Raw genomic sequence first — 5,706 nt, 5'->3', positions numbered from 1 at the left:
TTTTTATGCATATAATCTATTGTACTGTGAGTATCAAAGTGACCAACAGTGTGATTATGATGACTTAAACAGGACAAGGTCACGCCGGTTGACCTCTGTGTGACTTTGTGCTGCCATGACCACAAGAAAACAGGAAGAAAACACAAACACTTGATGAGGAAGACAGGTCACTGAGGGCAAACAGCTGGAGGAGGAGGAAGAGGAGGAGGAGGAGGAGGAGGAGGAGGAGGAGGGTAAAGTGGAAAGGTAAGGGGAAAAGAAAGGAGGAGAGGAAAGGAACAAAGTAAGACAGTAGAGGTACAGGATGGAAAGAAGAAGGGAGGAGACACGGAGAAACAGAGAGATGACGATGAGAGGGGAAGAAGGTGACAATGAGAGGAGACGAGGAGAGGTGGAGGGGAGGAGACAAGGCCGGGACAAGGTGACAGGGAGAGGAGACAAGGAGAGGAGAAGGAGGTGGAAAAGAAAGGAGACAAGGAGATGAAAAGGAGGAGGCAAGGAGAGGAGACAAGGACGTTGGGATCGGTGCAGCAGAGTGCAACAATAGCAGGAAGTCTGCTGTTTGTTCTGTATTGTGTTGACTTTGTTGTTGGCCGGACGTTATATAACCTGGCAGACGTTACCTTTAACTCACTGTCGCTATAGAAACCAAAGAGGAGGGAGGAGTCTGTTCCTCCAGTCCTTATAAGGTCAGTCCTCTAAATGAGACTTATTGTGGGTATTAAGAAATATGATTATTGGCTTTCTTGCAGAGGGTAAATGAGAAGGTTGATCTCTCGTTAAACATCAAGCAGCAGACCGTTAGCTTAGCTTAGCATAAACAATGGAAACAGGTCTAAAAAGCTAGCATCGGTCCAACAGTCATAAAGGTCACAAAGGTCACCTTCCAGCATGTTAACTGTTATGAACACGTTAATGTGTAGTAAGTAGCCTTTAAAAGAAACGGTTTAACCTTTTTTTGGTAAAAAAAAAACATGAGCATATAGTTTGATACTCAAATTATTTTCATATTAATTTGTTTATTGTTGCTTTTGGTTGTATTAAATTCCTTTATTAAGATTGTCATGTCACCCCACCTTTAAGCAGGTAACTGAAGTCGTTTCTAGTATAGTTTTTTAGTTAAATAAGCTCAATAATAGCTAAATGAATAAATATAATTGTTTTAATGTCTGGAAGTTCTTAGAAGTGTGGAAACAAAAACATGTCATATTTCTGTTCGTGGGTTTATGTGGCAGAGTTATTTTTTTTGTTATTTCTGGTTTTGATGACACTCATTCAAACTGGTGACTTATTCCTTCGCTCTCATTATGCAAATATTTTACAGATAAAGTTCATAATTAAAAAAAAACTGTTCATGTTGTGACATATTTTATGGTTTTGGTTGCTGCATTAATTGCAATAAAAACAGCAGGAAGTTGTTTGCATCTCGTTATATTGAGTCTCATGATGAAATGCAACCAGAACATATAAATATGTTGTACTACTGCGTCGTGCTCTTTGCACACGTACATGTTACTAGTACAAGTACATGTTACAAGTACTTGTTACAAGTACATGTACATTAAGGTGAAGAACGTCATCACAAAGAAACCAAACCAACAACTTACAGAAAAACGCACAAACTCGCAGTATGAATCTGGTGTAGACCGGTTTGTTACCAACTATGTACTCAAGTACCGCAAGCCTACTGAAGTACACATTTGAATATAATGCAACAAATACATGAATACAGCGGTAATACTTATCCACATTCACACATCCAGTGTGTGTTTTTTACTCTAAATACTTTCGCTAAAACACACTTTGGATAAAACACTGACATACCTTTTAGTGTTTTTAATAAAAGTACTTTAAATGACGTGAAGGATCTGAATACTGACTCACAAAAATACTAACTTTGTGAGTATTTCTAAAAAGGTTTGTGCGACCAGAGTACGGCGGTTCTGCAGGGTTAGTGTGATGGTTCTGCAGGGTTAGTGTGATGGTTCTGCAGGGTTAGTGTGATGGTTCTGCAGGGTTAGCGTGATGGTTCTGCAGAGTTAGCGTGATGGTTCTGCAGGGTTAGTGTGATGGTTCTGCAGGGTTAGTGTGATGTTCTGCAGGGTTAGTGTGATGGTTCTGCAGAGTTAGTGTGATGGTTCTGCAGGGTTAGCGTGATGGTTCTGCAGGGTTAGTGTGATGTTCTGCAGGGTTCGTATGATGGTTCTGCAGGGTTCTTGCGATCGAGGAACCCTCATCGTTCCCCTTTAAGCTCATCCGTGAGTGAAAGGCATTCTGGGAGACGTTCTATTTCACTCACCCGATAGTACACGAACAGACAGCAGCCCATCATCAAGGTAAGATCTGCTCCTCCAACACAGTTCAAGTGTCACCGAACTCTCTCTCCGCCAAGCGCCGCTCCTCTTCCTCCACTCTTCTCCTCCTCCTCCTCCTACTCTTCCTCCTCCTCCTCTTCCTCCAGGCCACTTTGCTTTTACCCCAAAAGTCACATCAGCTCTCTTCTCCTCCTTACGGGGCATCTGGGAGCACTCCTCCTGTATTTTCTGTTTGATGCCTCTCTCCTCGTTTGAAGCCCTCCTTCACAGCCACATGCCCTCTTCTTTCTTCTTCTTCTTCTCTTCCTCCTCCAGTGTGTCACTTCAGGAGCCACTTCTTCTTCTTCTTCTTCTTCTGCTCAGTCAGACTTGTTTTAAAGCGTATCTCTCTCCTTCTCCTCAGTCACATTATGAAGCTTCACCACCTCTCTGAGTGGATCAACAGACCCTCAGGAACAGGAACCCTTCACAATGTGTGTGTGTGTGTGTGTGTGTGTGTGTGTGTGTGTGTGTCCTCAGTTCCCATTGGACAAACAGGAAGTGACGGTCGTCGGGGGAAACAGGCCGTCTATAATTAGGAGCGACGGGAGACACGGAGACACCGGCAGTAGAGACACTGACACACAAAGGAATTCATGCAAAGAAAAATATGAAAAGCGAGGAGTTTATTATATTTCTGTGAGTTGACGATGACGTCGCCACACAGCTGCTTGGTGAAGGAACATGTCTGACAACAAGTGTCTCTTTCTAGGCTTTTAAATGCTGTTAGCTTCTCTAACAGCAGCAGGAGATGGTGACGTTGACCTCAAGAAACATTATTTACAGAGAGAGAAAGATCAATATGTCATAACTATTGTATGTTTTTTGTCCGGACGTCACGTTCTCCTTCTTGTGTCCTTCTTGTGTCCTTCTTGTGTCCTTCTTGTGTCCTTTTTGTGTCCTTCTTGTGTCCTTTTTGTGTCCTTTTTGTGTCCTTTTTGTATCCTTCTTGTGTCCTTTTTGTATCCTTTTTGAATCCTTTTTGTATCCTTCTTGTGTCCTTTTTGTATCCTTTTTGTGTCCTCCTTGTATCCTTCTTGTATTCTTCTTGTGTCCTTATTATATCCTTTTTGTATCCTTTTTGTATCCTTCTCGTATCCTTCTTGTGTCCTTATTGTATCCTTTTTGTATCCTTCTCGTATCCTTCTTGTGTCCTTATTGTATCCTTTTTGTATCCTTTTTGTATCCTTCTTGTGTCCTTCTTGCATCCTTCTTGTATCCTTCTTGTGTCCTTATTGTATCCTTTTTGAATCCTTTTTGTATCCTTCTTGTGTCCTTTTTGTATCCTTTATGTGTCCTCCTTGTATCCTTCTTGTATTCTTCTTGTGTCCTTATTGTATCTTTTTTGTATCCTTTTTGTATCCTTTTTGTATCCTTCTTGTGTCCTTTTTGTATCCTTTTTGTATCCTTTTTATATCCTTCTTGTATCCTTCTTGTATCCTTCTTGTATCCTTCTTGTATCCTTCTTGTGTCCTTTTTGTGTCCTTTTTGTATCCTTTTTGTATCCTTCTTGTATCCTTCTTGTATTCTTATTGTATTCTTATTGTATCCTTCTAGTATCCTTCTTGTATCCTTCTAGTATCCTTCTTGTATTCTTCTTGTGTCCTTCTTGTATCCTTCTAGTATTCTTCTAGTATTCTTCTTGTATTCTTCTAGTATTCTTCTAGTATTCTTCTAGTATTCTTCTAGTATTCTTCTAGTATTCTTCTTGTATTCTTCTAGTATTCTTCTAGTATTCTTCTAGTATTCTTCTAGTATTCTTCTTGTATTCTTCTTGTGTCCTTCTTGTATCCTTCTTGTATCCTTCGAGTATTCTTCTAGTATTCTTCTAGTATTCTTCTTGTATTCTTCTAGTATTCTTCTAGTATTCTTCTAGTATTCTTCTAGTATTCTTCTAGTATTCTTCTAGTATTCTTCTAGTATTCTTCTAGTATCCTTCTAGTATTCTTCTAGTATTCTTCTTGTATCCTTCTTGTATCCTTCTTGTATCCTTCTAGTATTCTTCTTGTATCCTTTTTGTATCCTTCTAGTATCCTTCTAGTATTCTTCTTGTATTCTTCTAGTATTCTTCTAGTATCCTTCTAGTATCCTTCTTGTATCCTTCTAGTATTCTTCTAGTATCCTTCTTGTATTCTTCTAGTATTCTTCTAGTATTCTTCTTGTATCCTTCTAGTATCCTTCTAGTATCCTTCTAGTATCCTTCTAGTATCCTTCTAGTATTCTTCTAGTATCCTTCTAGTATTCTTCTAGTATCCTTCTAGTATTCTTCTAGTATTCTTCTAGTATTCTTCTAGTATTCTTCTAGTATTCTTCTAGTATTCTTCTAGTATCCTTCTAATAATAATAATGAAAATACTTTCCCAAATCTCACAGTGGACAAAAATGCTGTGTGATACTAAAACATATCGGGAGCAAAAGATTTAAGATTTAAAAAAAACAAACTTTTCAAACTTTAAAAATAGCAGGGCTCCGTCTGGATCCTTTTACTTTTGTAGTTGTAATACTTTTGTACTTTAATTAAATTTTTAGTTTGAATGCAGGACTTACCTGTTACGGAGTATTTGCACATTGTGGTATTAATACTTTTACTTAAGTAAATCTGACTACTTCTGGTAAAACACAAATTCAACAAATGACAAACACATTTAAAAACTGCTTTATGCTTCCATTGTTTTGTGATATTAGAATTAGAGCCATAATCATCCTTAATTAATGTGATATTAGAGCCGTAACCATCCTTAATTAATGTGATATTAGAGCCGTAACCATCCTTAATTAATGTGATATTAGAGCCGTAATCATCCTTAATTAATGTGATATTAGAGCCGTAACCATCATTAATTATCTGTAAAGGAGTGACCTAGTCGTGCATTATGTCCTCATTAAGTGTCCGGGTGGTCCGATGCAGAATAACTGTTCTTACCCCTCTGAGGGACCAGCTGTCTGGAGAGAGGAGAGAGAAGGAGCCGGGTTTCTTCTGCAGCTTCGACCTGAAGGGAGGAAGGAAGCAGAGAAAAAAGGAAGGAGAGAAGGAAAGAAGATTAATTAGTGCTCATTCTTCCTAAACTCTCCGGAGCAACTTTTATGAGCAACTTAGATTAGCTCAAGGCGCACCACAAAACTTTACTGGTCTTATTTAAGACATTTAAAAAGATTTATATTCAAATGAATAACAAAAGAACATTGTTTTGATGAAATGCTGTTAAGGAAAGATGAAAATAAAATCCCAGTGTAGACGTTTTATTTCCTAATTTAGTTTGAAGACTTTAAAAGGATAAAAGAACAAACCAGAGCCTCCGACATGTTTCCTCACATTGAACTTCTAACGGAGTTACGAACTATTGATCGAGGA

This window comes from Taurulus bubalis, assembly GCF_910589615.1.
Source record: "Taurulus bubalis genome assembly, chromosome: 5".
NCBI lineage: Eukaryota > Metazoa > Chordata > Actinopteri > Perciformes > Cottidae > Taurulus > Taurulus bubalis.
Note: the sequence above shows the minus strand (reverse complement) of the source record.